Source organism: Agelaius tricolor, unplaced genomic scaffold, assembly GCF_023055355.1.
Source record: "Agelaius tricolor isolate 1412-34295 unplaced genomic scaffold, bAgeTri1.0.p SCAF_3, whole genome shotgun sequence".
Classification (NCBI taxonomy): domain Eukaryota; kingdom Metazoa; phylum Chordata; class Aves; order Passeriformes; family Icteridae; genus Agelaius; species Agelaius tricolor.
Genome location: NW_027269263.1, coordinates 2,099,435 through 2,113,761, shown reverse-complemented (window position 1 = coordinate 2,113,761; position 14,327 = coordinate 2,099,435). Strand labels below are relative to the sequence as shown.

General features: G+C 43.9%; 1 protein-coding gene across 5 annotated transcripts in view; it reads right to left on the bottom strand.

Moving 5' to 3' along the window:
• EPS8 (EGFR pathway substrate 8, signaling adaptor) overlaps nucleotides 1-13,058 on the bottom strand; it is a 124,700-nt gene extending 111,642 nt beyond the window's left edge. For 2 of the 5 annotated variants that reach the window (XM_071422116.1, XM_071422119.1), the window contains exon 1: nucleotides 12,404-13,058. The gene's annotated coding sequence lies outside the window, so the exon portion shown is untranslated. Of the gene's footprint in view, nucleotides 1-11,432; nucleotides 11,780-11,844; nucleotides 12,313-12,403 lie in introns of those variants that run through there. The other 3 variants (XM_071422117.1, XM_071422120.1, XM_071422118.1) reach the window with 2 other exon arrangements.
• Between the last annotated feature and the right edge of the window lie 1,269 nt (nucleotides 13,059-14,327).

Here is a 14,327-nt window from a genome sequence, read left to right as displayed (position 1 = left end):
ACTAGCACAGCACATATTTGGGCATCCCAGAGTCTGTACAGCACCAGTTCCATGCTCTAGGAGGCAGGAAGGCCACAAATCTCTCAAAAATCAAGTGAACCTATACAAGAACATCCCCAACACTCCCATTGATTCCCCACACAGGCTAACATGGCCTTAAACTCCTAAAAACTGCTGTGCAAACAAGTGCCTCAGTCTGCCATGTGAGCAAAAAGTGATTACACAGACAAGCACACAGTGGTTCAGAAAGTGATGTGAGTTTACACAATTTATCCAGTGAAGCACGAAGGACAGAAGTAGAGACTCCAGGATCACCTGCTTTTAGCCTGTGAAGCTTTTGGGGAAAAGGTGTGTGTATCTAGAGGAAGAAACCTGGACTGCATCTGCTACATCATGCCAAAGTAGATATATACATATAGCTATATATATATATATATATATATAGATAGATAGATAGCTATATACATAGCTATGTATAGATACAAAGTGTGTATATATATATATAAAGTATATATATATACAAAAAAGTATATATATACGAAGTAGATATACATATACACAAGGTGTATATATATGTGTATCTATATAAAATTTATATATATATATATATATATATGTATATACACACATACATAAACAACAGCATCCAGAGGGTTGCACCACGTTCTGGCATTCACATGATCCACACCCAAAGAACCACTAAAAATTCACCAATGTACTTAGAGAAAAATGCCAGTGTTTGCCAGGGGCAGGTAGTTTAAATAACTGTGTCTATCTTCCTCTGAGAGGAAAGCCAAGGAAACTTGATTAATATTTTTCTAGCAGAAATAGAAGGGCAGAAACCCTCCTCCTTCGTACACTCTAGAGGTCAAACTAGATGATGTAATGATCTCTTGTGGTTTTCAACAGGTTTTATAGATTATCTGACTTAAAAATAGACACAATGTTTAAATAATAACATTCTCCTGAAACTGAGTGCCTGGTACAGCAAGCCTCCAGTCACTAGCTAAGATCTGGAGGGACTACAACCATACAAAGACTTGTAATAAACCAAAGGGAAAATCCTAGGTAGATACTCCAAAATTGAATGCTGCTGACTCTCTCCACCTGAAAAACAGGTGATATATGCTACCTTCTGTACAGCCTGCTTTAGCTAGATGCAGATTTCCACAAAATCATGCAGATGGAGGATGTGTCTGTAGTGCAGAACCAAACCCAGGTTTGGGCAACACCACAGCACAAGGACCTCCATCCTCAGCCAGGAGACACAAAAGTGTCCCATGCAATTGGAGCCTTTTCTGGCTCAGTGGAATTGTTCCTTGTCACCTACACCCCTGTTTAACTTGCACAAGCCCTGTTAACAAGCACAGCAACCCAGCTCAGCAAACCTCTCACCAACCTGCATGAAGTGCCTGGAAGTCCACTGGGTATCACTTAATTCCACGAGCCACTGAGTACACCAACAATGGGAATCAGATTACTTTGCTCATAAGTTTTGACAACAGCAATTTCATTCTATTTACTATGATAATTCATAAAGCACCACCAAATGCAGTGCAGGATATCTTATGGAAATAATTACAGCCCAGTAATGCAGGATCTCGTTGAAGCACACCATTAATTCCTTGACAGTTAGGGAACAAGCCAAAGACTTCGTGCAAATGAAGGATTAGCAAGGTCTCAACACACACATTCCCTTGCACTTAAAATGTGCAAGGAGCAGACCTTATTAAATCAGCATTTCATATGATGCTTTAAAATTATAGCCCCTGAGGCAGATTTTTTTTGTACTTCAAAAGACAGTTATCATACTACTCTGTGTTACAGTCTGGGGTAACAGAAAAACAAATTCCTATCTAATTGTTCTACCTCTGTATACAGGGAGCATAAAATAGTTGCTCTTTCCCACAGCTGTCAAAAATCTCCAGACTTTCATTCACAATGAGGTGTCACCAGTCTCTCACAAAGAAGGAACAGCTCTAATACAATGCTATGAATTGTCCTCCACTTGGTTACTGAAAATATTTTGAGCAGTAACCTTTTCTGAACCTACCATTCATCATTTGGGTTGCCTCCATATGTGCCTCAGGGCTATATTGCCTGTCTCTGTGTGTTTAAAGTGCTTCTATTTCTATGGAGAACAGCTTTGTGGTTGTACATTTTTATGGTAGTTTTTAAAGTAAGATTTGCCTAAAACTGGAAAAAAAAAAGGGCTTGGGACTTTTCTTCTTAGTGTTTAATAATGTTCAAAGTTGTCTGAAAATTTGCTTACCTATAATCATAAAGGACTGAGAAAGTTCCCTTCTTTGCATCCTCTCTGTTTTCAAAGTCCTTGCAGGACAGCCACTATGAAATCAAGACCCATGATCCACATTTGTGTGATCCCTCTAACACCTTAACTAACTCAGGTCTTCATAAGTAGAACTGACCCAGAAGCTATTAGGGAACATCCCTTACAAGTAAAACCAGCATTTTACTAAATATTAAAATATTATTAGAGACAGATTACTTGCTATTGGTAGTTTGACAGCCCAGCTTAACAAATTAGAACCCCCTAAACCCACCAAAAATAACTGCCAATGTTAAACCAAGACCTCATAACAAACAATTAAGAATGCTGAAAGAACTTGCAGAAGATGTTGCATTCTTCCAAGCTTTTCCATCTTATCTCAAATGTTTACAGTAAAAAGAACAGAGACGCTTTCTTCAAGCCACAGTTTTTATCAATTCTCTCCAACATTCAAGCAGCACAATATTCTTCTTCTAATGTGACCAAGTAACCCCCTCTGAACCTCAGGAGATGTTTGCAAAATAACTGTTCCCCCTCACTGCTCCTTTGTTATTACTTTATTTTTTCCACACTCTTGTTACGTCAGGCAGAAATAACTTAGAGATATTATCATCAATTTACCAAAACAGAATTCCCCTGAATTCATTTTCTTTCAAGTTAGACTTTTACAATTAAATTTTACATTGGAGCTAAATCTAATGATTTTCAACCTGGCTGAAACTGATTGGCTCACTAAGTCTCCAGTTTAATTCTTCCCTCTCTCTCATTTTGCTAACTAGAAGAGAAATGAATCTGCCTTCAAGCCTGTTGGAATCAATCTTCCTTTCTCTTTCTCACAATTTATAAGCCAGAGGCTTAAAAAGTGTTCATATCCGCTTTTAACAAGCTGGTTATGTGAGATAAGCACAAGAACATTAATAAAAATAACTCTGCTTTAAGTCATGAACGTTTTACAAAAGTAGACCTTAAAAAAAAATAAATTTCAAAGGCTAATTGTGATTTATACCATGTTACTTTTCCTATACTACCCATTATCAATCATCTCTAAAAGATCCCTTCTTTTTTATGCCAGAGTCATAAATACAAATGCTGCCAGCTCATTTCTAATCAGGGACACACTGCACAGCACAGACAACCCCCAGTTAGTCCTGGGACCTCTAAACATACTGCAGAACAGGGTTTACTCTTTTCCAGTTATGGACTTTTACTTCTTTATTAAAATTATTTTAAGTCCTTCACAAAGGTTTCAGAGCTGTCCCACACACTGTATTTCAGTATGGTCCACACCATCACTGTCTCCCCATCCTCAATGTCTCCTGAGTTCACAAAAACTCTATTTAGGCAACAGCAACACAACCACTGGCACTAAAACTTTTATTACTTCAATTACAACAAAGCAGCTGGTGGTAATAATAACACTGCTTAGCATTTATATGCTGCTTTATATCTTCAAAAGCCTGTATAAATATTTGTTAATTAAGCCTCACAAAACTCCTGAGAGCCAGATATGTCTTTTGTTTATAAATAGGAAAACTGAGACAGAGACAAAACAGCTGTTTCCAAAATTGAGATTTTTAGATTATTTTTAAAAAAAGGAATGGAGATGTCCGGACAATAACTTTCAGAGTTATAAAAGGACAGTTTAAAATACTCAAAGAACCCACTGGGACAAACTCTCATGGTCTAAACATCCACCTCCTCCTCCAAAAAAAAAATAATCAGTGCTGTCCCTGGGAGGACACAGCTCCCTGCTGCCAGCTGCCCTAAGCCACTTGCATGTCAACATTCATCTTTCATATAAAAAGTGAGAAAAACTGTAAATTCTGAGTAGAACTTGTTCCACCACATATCCAAGGCACTTCTGAGAACATCTTAATGTCATATTCAGTAAAACTCTTTATTGAAGAGACTTTTTGAATGTGTATTAGACACCTCACTCACACAGGGAAAACAAGTGCCTACACACGCTCTAACGCCTCCCTGCAAGGTCTGGAGTTGTAGAACTGTGTGATGAGAGCTTAAAATTACTGCCTTGACAAAGCACACACATTGTAGGGAAGACATGACTTAACCCAGAAAGACTTGACTATCCTTACAATTTCACATATCACATTTCCCACTGAGAACAGTGGATCTGAAATGCTTTAGAGAAGACATTGGAATAAAGGACACAAAAGGAGAGAAAGAATTGGGGTTTGAGTATGAGAAAGCTTTACTGCAAGAAGTGTTCATGAAGCTGAACATGGAGCACTATGTGCCATTAAAGAGTGATGTAAAACAAAAAGGGGAGGGAAAATAGGGGTTAAATAAAGAAACAGTAGAAAAAACCCCAAAGAACAGGAGAGTTAAAGTTATATCAAGAGTCAACAGTAGGATAAGGAAGATGGTGGAGAAACATGGCTGAGGCAGGCAGGGAGGGAAGGAAAACCTGCAGAGTTCACCCAGGGCCAGGCTGAGCAGGGAGAGGCAAAGCCAAGCTGAGGACAAGGCTCTCAGTGCAGCAGCCCTTTAGCAGCCACGGGAAGGGACACTGTGACTGCAGTAGAGAAGCCGTGCCTGTTTCTTGGCAGGGGCAGGACATTTGTCACCCAGGGGTGACTTACCTAAGAGACACCAAGGTACAAAGTCCAGATTCCTCACAATGTCCTGCCCTCTCTGCGTGAGATAGCACCAAGAGGCTAATTACCAGTTAGCCCAGATTTATTAGCCTTAACGAAGTTTGCTGCTAAAACAGAAACAGATCCCATCCTCTAGCTCCCAGCCCTCTGCCCTGGACAAGGCTTTATCCCTGAGCACAGCAAGAGAAGGAAATGGAAAGTTGAAACATTACATTAAGGGCTGCGAGAGCCCAGGAAGAATTGCAAAGTAATAAATAATGCTGGAAGTGGAGCAGAGAATAAATAATTCCACTTTGGGAAAAGCGAGTCTGAGATGAGATTGAAGGGAAAGAGGAAAACACATGTATTTCATATGCAGCCTGTTCTGAATGTGAAACACAGATGTATATTTTTATCTCCATTGAAGGCAGTACAATGCACTCATTGCCTTCTCAAGACATGTTGTGCAAAGCTGAAAATTACTTTAGAGGCACAAGAATAACTAGTTTACTTTTCCACACCATTTTTTAAATGGCACAGAAGATCATCAAGCTAAATATTATTGCCACATGATAACACAAACTCCTCCTGATGTAACTCAATTTCCTTGCATTATCTTTGCAGATCATTGAGTTCTCCATATACCTGAGTGCATAAGACAATGTATAAGATGAATGTCTCACTCCTTCTACAAAGGTCTCACATTCACATGCTCTGAGTAATAGAACAGCTCATTCAGAAATATTTTTATGATGTACACTGGGACTCTCACATGCATTAAACTCTGAAGCAAATCCATGCATTAACCAGACACCTAACACCCAGAAACATCAAGTGTCTTTCTAATTCCTTAGAGAGCAGGGAACAAAAAGTTTTCTTCAGGCTAATTACTTCAAATTATATTTTACACTGGAAACAAAGAGATCTTTGTCTAAGGAAACAGAGAAGACTACACCTCAGACACACTGTGGAAACAAACAAAAAGATCAGTGGCCTCGGAAGAAGGAAGAGCACATTAGAAGGAAGAGCAAAGTCCTCAGCTTTCATGAAAGGAGCATTCAGAAGGATGAATTGAGCTCTCAACCACCCCAGACTGAAAGAACGTGCTCATTAACCAAAGTTCACATTTCAGGTGAAAGAAAATTCACTAGGACCTTTAACGGAACAAGGCAGAGCAAGATCAAAGTCTACCTAAAGGCAAAACATTGACAAAATTGGGATAATCTTGTATCTCACCAGGTATCTGCAAGTATTGAGGAGGAAACGAACTTCTGTGAGTTCAGGTATTTCTCGTGTTTTTGGAACAAGTTTGATGCAGCTGTTTTGGGGGGGGGCTGTTAAAAGCCATTTGCTAATGGGTGTGGGTTTATCTAATGGACAACAAGCAGGGGCTGCTAACACCTCACTTTCAGCTCCTCTTTGCTCTTGAGACAATTTCTGAAGGGTGAGGGGGAGGAGAAGGGAGAGCTGATGGGAGAAGCAGCAATCCTAGTGCCTGATTTTCTACTTGGTCAAATCTTTAAAAATGTTTTTTACATGCAGGAGCAGAAATCAAAGTAATAAATACAAATCCGCCAGGAGTCACTTCTTTATTTTCCAGTTATAAACATTGCTGAGCTACAGATAATAAGAGAAACACCTGTACTACATTTAGTCTGAAGCATGCAGCAAACTCCAGCCCCAAGAACCAGCTCTGGCAGTTTCACAATTAACTCGGCTGAATGCAGCTCCCCTACACTCATGGAAAGCTTGAAAGGAATCAGGTGTTCCCTATCTTCAGGGGTAATCTATAAAATCCAGAAAATCCATGAACTGTAACATTTTGGATTATTAAAAGACAAATCCTCTCTTTCGTGTAAAACCAATGCATTCTTGAAAAGAAAACAAACAAAAAACCCAAAACACAATAAAATCAATATTGAAACAAAACAACAAAAAGACCAAAAAACCCCAAACAGCCACATTATCTGTATGAAACCTTTTTAAAGTTACTGGACATCCATAACACCTACCTTCACTCAACAGATGCCATTCTTAAAATCATTAATTTCTACTAATTATTCTGTTCAAACACTAAGTTTTCACGGTATTTCAGGAGAATGGTTTAATCATTTCTGTGTTTATGTTGGTGTTTTTGCCATTCTTTTTTCCTCTGTAGCTTTATGGAGAAGCTAACAATTTCCATGGTTGGTCAAAGTGACAACAGGAGTGAGGCTTTGAGAACAAAGGCAAGTAGAATCCCCTGTCACACCACCACAGTAATGAAGACGCCTGTCATGCATCAGAAAACTATACAACAGAAAAATCCCACAGAAATGGACAACTTCGTGGAAAACGCTAACTCTGCACCTTTGAGGCTAGAGACATCTGCTAACTTTGTCTGATCGAGGTTGCTGGAGTCTATTCACCAAAAGACAAAGGTAATAAATGCAAAGAAAGTAATTTGTAATTTGCTATTTCCATGTCAGATCTTAACCCTGTGGAGATTCACAGCATGCCTAACTTTAATTACCGAGACAGGGGAAGGGAAGAAAGGACTGGAAGCGTTCAACTAGTAGCAATTCAAGGCCCTGAGTTGGCTAAAATTTTAAAATGTTACTAAAACTGACGTTACAATCAAAGCCATGTGTTTGTGATTGCAGGCTCACGGCCACAGCTCAAAATGAAACAGATCTTTAAAAGCTAATGCTAACAACATTTCCATTTGTGATTCATTTCTTATCCCCCAGTGTCAATGACACAAAATTAAGAGGGGAATAAAAAAAAAGAAAGAAAAAAAAGAGTCCCTCCTCACAAAACAGATGTGGAGGTTGCTTCCTCCCACACTATCATGGTCCTTCCAAGAAGGCTGTGACTGTCCCAGAGTCAATAGCTGTAAAAGACACCTTGTCTTAACAATCCCCTGCAGTGACTGCAGAGCATTGTTTTATAAACAGCTTTGCAAATGTTTTCTACACACGCCCAAACCAGCGTCACTGACTTGGGTGAAACTTTCAATGACTTTATACCTAAATTCCTCTATGGGCACAGCAGGGAGGAATGGTCACTCAGGACTGCACTGGCAGGTGAAGTTCGTGGCAAAACAAAGTTCACCATCTAACTTGGAATTCAGGGCAGAAAACTGAAAATCCTAGGTTAAATCAGAAAATAAAGCTGTACAAGGCAGAATGTCATTGTTTTGGATGAATAAATTGGCAGATGAATCAGAGTCCAAGTCTGGAGTTAAGATAAAATGGCACCAGTTACAGCCCCTCCCCAAAAGCAGGAATTCTAGTTTCTTCTGGTTTGAAGCATTTAGTAATGGAAAAACTGGAGAACTAGCACTGAATACAAGAAATGAGCCTCTTATATACCGAATTTTCACATTGAAAAATGTACTTGGAATAGAGACACAAGGATCAGGCTGCACTGTAAGCAACAACTCCAAAGTGTTAAATGTCTTTTCTTCCTTGCCACCAGCCCCACAGCAGAGAGAGGAGTCTGGAGGGGTCACAAAGGGCTTCCTTCTTCTGCCTGGCACAGCCAAAAGCTGTCTTTGAAAAAATCATGTGCATTGAGCAGTCATTCACTGTATGAGAAGAGATGCAGGAGCTGTAACCAGGAATGTAAGAGCAACAAGTGGTAGACACTGAACCCAAAGTTAGCAAGTGCTTTAGTGGTGCAATCTTTGTCATGCGGACTTCAAGTTTTCTCTTATCTCCCCACAGTAACAGAAGAATTCTTATATATTTAATCTATTTTGACCCTTGGGGCTTCAACTATTTGACTTCAGATGTTAGATTTTAATAAGCTGTCACCCACAGGGGAAAAAAATGCAGTAGTTAATGTGACTGATTCACCATTTACAGCTGGACTATAGACAGAAAAAAAAATCAACCCTATTTCAAGAATTCAGTTGTCACCAAGTGGAAAACTTCAGTACTTTTTCCATCTGTGCATTTCACAGCAGAAGTAACTTCAGATTAATCTTGCCCTCTCCATTACTGCTGTATATAACTAGCACCTAATCATTACTGGGTGTTGCTGCTCCTGGGGTGTTACCTCCCTCCAAATAAATCTAATGGGACGCTTTGTCTGCTTTCAAAATCACAGAATCACTCAGAAACCAGCACTCAGAGGTAGGAGAAGGCATAACTCAACACCACAGCCTCCATGAGTGCGTGCCAGCACAAGCCAGCTGGACAACTCAAATCCAAAGCCATTTCCATTTCCTTTGGCTCCCCAGTAAAAGCAGGGAGCAGGCACAGGCTGCTCCCGTGGAGCCTTGAGCACAGTATCTCCTTACCTGAGAGCTAATAATGGCACACTTCCTGTGAACTGTGAATCAGGAGGAGATATGGGGCGTCTCCCTTACACCTCGGAAACTCTGCGAGCTCTTTGCAGTCCCCACCGCCCTCTCCCTTGTCAGAACCCAAGAAATTCCTCAGAGAGCTTAGCACAGAGCCCAAGACCCCTGTGCCTTTGATTCAGCCCTTAGAAAAAACAATTACCAACCTTGTATGAAGAATTACAAGCCACAACAATTTAAGTAGAATGATAGTGAATTTCTCAGAAAGTGAAAAATAAATTTTTTAGAGTTTTTAGAATGGGGGTTCAAGAAGCAAGATAGAAGAATCTAAGCGTGTCCAGCCTTTCTCCTTCTTCTTCTTGGCCTCCATCTTCTGCTGTGATGCTGGCACTTTTAGATTAGTTTAGAGTAGAAGCTCACTGTCTAACATAGATGATAAGTATTAGAAAGTAATTGTAAATATTGTACGTGTATTTTTTAGTATAAAAAGATAACACTGCCCTGGGGGCAGGCAGAGTGCCTCTGACTGTCCTGCTGAATGGACTTCAGCTGGACAGGAGAAAGAATTTTATAGATAAGATACAATAAACAGCCTTGAGACCGAGAAATGAAGAGTCCTGACTCCTTCTTCGACCACCGAGGTGAGAAATGAGACTTTCCAACTTATCTCAGAGTCACTCTGACCAGCTAGAGACCCCAGAACTCCCTGAGAGGGAATCACCAACTCACTGCAAGCCTGGCCCAGGAGAGGTTTCTCCTCCTCACAGGGCAGGGGTTGCAGCGTTTCCATGGGTATTCCAGGGAAAGGAGACCCGGCCACACCATGCTGATTAAGTAGTTCCAGTTGCTAACAACAAAAAATGGTAATTTTTATGTTCTCCCATGCAAGCAACTTTTGTAGCTGACATATAGACATTGCACAATCACAAACGAGAAGGAAGGCAGTCAATAGGAAGGGAGGAGGACACTTTTTTGATGATCAAGGAGAAGAGTAATTAAAATATGATCCATGCTGGGAAGGCATGCAAGATCCATCACTTGGTTAATATTTCAGCAGACACAATGAAGAGGAGCAATACTTTTACCTTCAGCACTTCACCTCAAGTAAACAAAGCAGACTCCACCAAAGGTCACACCACTCTGGAGGGTACAAGATTTACCAGCCAAAGCAAAGCACAATTTCTGAGTGGGAGGATTGCTTCTCAAACAACATCCTTAAGAAAAACCTGTTCCACCCTTTCTTCCATTGCCTGCTACTAGCTAGCTTGAAATTATTATGCTTTAGTGGAAGCCGCAACATCTCGCTTTTCGTGGATACAATGCAGCCCTTCTGAGGTCACGGTGGGGGCCAGGAGCACCTTAAATTATTCCTCAAAATGCCCTTAACCTATTTCCAAGGTGTGCCCAGGTCACTCGCACGCTGGCAGTGCCTTAGGGAGTGCGTGTCATGGCCATGAGAGGGGCAGAAGGAGCAAAGACACCGGGGAAAGTTACCGGAGAGAATGAAAGGGCTGAACAGCGGGGGGACATGAGAGACAGCAGGGGAGAGCACCAAACGAACGCATTCAACAGGATTATCCCACCCAAAGCTGCTCTGCGCCCGCTACCAGCCACAGAGACGGAAAACCAGCTGAACCACCGGGGGAAAAAAACCCCAGCAAGGACTGAAAGGGGGAAAAAATACCCCAGTGAGGACTGGGAGGGGGAAAAAATACCCCAGTGAGGACTGAAAGGGGGAAAAAATACCCCAGTGAGGACTGGGAGGGGGAAAAAATACCCCAGTGAGGACTGGGAGGGGGAAAAAATACCCCAGTGAGGACTGGGAGGGGGGGTCACCAGGTAGAAGGTGAGGCAGGAGGAGGAGGGCACGGCTGGTGCCCCCGGCGGGGATGCCCAGCCCGGTGCGAGCCCGGCGGGCGAGGTGCGGGCAGGTGTGGCGGTACCGCGGCGGCAGCAGGAGAGCACACGCACACCTACACATACACACACATACACACACACACCGGGGGCTTCGCGGGTGTACAGCCAGGCTGGGAAAAAGCTGCAGCACCCACCACCATCCCCGGGGGGCCCGGCAGGGACTTCTCAGCCCCCTGTCCGAGCGCAGGGCAGCGGCGGCAGCGGGGACAGGCCGGGGCAGCGCCCCTCAATCCGCCCTGCTCCGGCTGCCCCGCCGGCTTTGGGGTCGCGGAACAACCCAAAGGGGGGCTCGACGCCAGGGGGAAATCCCAGCCCGCCCCGCCAGCCCCTTCCTTACCTTGCCCCGAATCCTCCTGCCGGGCCGGGGGCGGCGGTGGCCGCGGGGCTCCGGGCGGGCGCGGGGGCTCCGCTCCGCGCCGCCAACAAAGTGCGGGAGCGGGGCGGGCAGCGGAGCAGCCGCGGCGAGCGGAGCCGAGCGGAGCCGAGCTCCCTCTGCCGGGCACCCGCCCCGCCCCGGCCCCAGCTCCAACCCCAGCCCGCGGCCGGGGCGGGCCCGCGGAGCGCAGCGCTGAGCTCCCGCGCCGGCGGAGCGGCCGCACGGAGCCCTGAGAGCTCTGCTCGCCGCCTCCCTCCTCCTGCTCCCGGCACGGCTCACGCCATGCAAAGGGGCTGAGAGCAGCGCCCCGTGCGAGTTTAAAGTCATGGTTAAAAAAAAAAAAATTAAATAGAAGGCCACACACAAAACGTACCACGGCTCCAAAGCAACATCCCTTCCCCGGAGGAGTAGGTGTAGCCAAAGCACCTTTGGAAAGAGTGGTCTACGAGAACAGAAGTCCCCTCCTCCCCGTCTTCGCTTGAAATGCCGGATGAAATCTCCCAGCTGTTTATGTTGTTTCCATCTGGCACCGCGTTCCGCCCCGCTCTGACAATTTACACGTGGCTTTTGCTCTCAGCGCAGGGGAATGGTCCCTATCGGATCGCTCGCAGGTAGCCAAAGTCCTCGCAGCTACACTGTTAGCACAGCTGGGATTGCTATAATGAGCCGCTTCCCCTCCTAAAACCCGGCTGTTCCGCGAGAATCTGTTCTCACTGATTTCTCTTTCAAATAAGTTTTTGCCTTATGTGACTCCAGAGAAAAGCTAGAAAGCATAAAAATCTTTTGACAGCATCAGACATATGAAAAAGAACCTCTATTCATGTAGTGCATAGGAGAGCTAATCTGATTTTTGAGGTTCTGTTCCTGATTTTTGAGGTTCTGTTCCTGATTTTTGATAGGATTCAATTGCCAATCCAGAAAGAATTACACACCTGCTTAATTACGTTCCCGAGGCTCCTTCCAGGCTTCACCAAGATCCCTTAGGAAGATTAGAATCATATCTGGACCAAACAGCTAATTCCACCGAGCCACGGCTATCAAAATGGAGCAACAGGTCCTTTCTGCCACAAAGTTTCTGTGATTCCAGGCCCTCTCCAAGAAACCTGCAGGGGAAAAGTATAAACTAAGGAAAGAGCAGCTGCTTGCTGAAATTCCCACTCAGTTCCAAGAAATGAGACTTGGCAGGTCCTTGTTTTTTATAACACTCCGTGACTCATTTGCAGAAGCAGGTGAAGTCAGAGCCATCACTGCCAGAGTCCTGCCCCTGACGGCTCCTCCAGGGAAGACACGGATTTTCCCGATTAAAAAAAAAAAAAAAAAAAAAAAGTGGAGAGGGTGATATCGCTCAGCTACTGCTCGCAGCAGTCTGGTTGCTGAATCTCTTCTCAAGTGGTGCTACTCCATCCTTCACCTGGTGCTTGCCAGCAAATCTTCCCGAAATAAGGTCTGAACTCTACAGAGGGAGTTATTTTGCCAGGTTCGGGCTGAAGGCAGGGGCAGCAGCAGGCATGAACCTCTCTGTGGGCTCCTGAGAACCAGGCAGGAGAAAGTAACCCGAGCCTGCAGATCAGGCTGGGAGAGGTGGGGCCTCTCTCCACAATTGCTTGGGAGTTCACCTTAACCCTGCTTAAAAGGAAAAAGAGAGAGAGAAAAAAAAAGCAGTTCAGCCAACTTCCCCTTCCTGGCTCGGAGCTGGCAGAGCCCCTTGTCGTGCTGCATCTTCTACCAGCTCTGTCTTTGCTATTTTTCTGGTCCAGAAAGTCCTCCACAAAAGAGGAAAGCACACACAAAAAAAAGTGAAATAAATCCACTTCTGAGTACCCAAACAAGCATTGAAATGTGCAGATACCATATGGTTCCCTAGTTGGTTTCCAACAAACCTTCAAATCTTAAAGAATCTGATTATGGAGAGGCTACCTAGGTAATTCCTGTGAATGAAACTTACAGGAACACTGACATTTCCAAACTATGCCAATGCCATACACACACTCCCTAGGTAAATAATAACAGTAATTGATACCTAAAAGTGCTTACCCCATGAGAGGTAGAAAGAAATTCGAGAGATTCTCTTAAATAAAAGGCTGGGGACGGCTTCAGTCCTTGGCAACGATCCTCAGTGCCTCTCTTCCCCCTTTTTCCTGGATAGAAGCCCAAGCCCACCCCCTGCTCCAATTCCCCTTAACAAAGGACAGAACACAAATGCAGAAGACCATTGTGGACTGATAATTTTGTTTGGTTTCACTTGGAAAGAAAACATTTTAAAGGAACAGAGAAAAAGAGGAAAGAAAGTGGGATGAGAGAATGAGGGAAGGGAAACCAGAAGGATAAATGGGAGAAAGATTTGGGGAAGAATAAATTCTATGCCTATTCTTTGAGATGTGTACAGTATGTATGGGCATTTATAGAATTATTTCACATGAGTATAAAGTTAATATTGCTGCAGAAAGGAAGCCAGAACATTGTAAAACAGGGGATGAAGAAGGCACTTCACCAACGTTTGTCTCCTTGGGGAAAAGACAAAATACGCCAAAGAATTCCCTTCTGTTGGAGATCAGCCTGAAGAGATTTTCTGGGCTGGGAACCTGCAGGATGGTTTACACACCACGGACGTTCTGGCAGCTCCATCAGAGGCTGTTTGCCGCCAGCCCCTTCCTTTCCTGGCTGGAACGCGGCCAGGCTCGGCAGCCCCAGCCAGGCGCGGTCCCTCCGCTCCGCAGGTGCGCACCCAGGGCAGGCAGGCACGGCGGGGGCAGCACACCTGCAGCTTCCCGGGGAGCTCCTCTGCTCAGCCCCTCCTGGAAACAAGGGCTCCGTTTGTGTGGCATTAGCTGCAGCGAGCCCAGAGACTGAGGATTA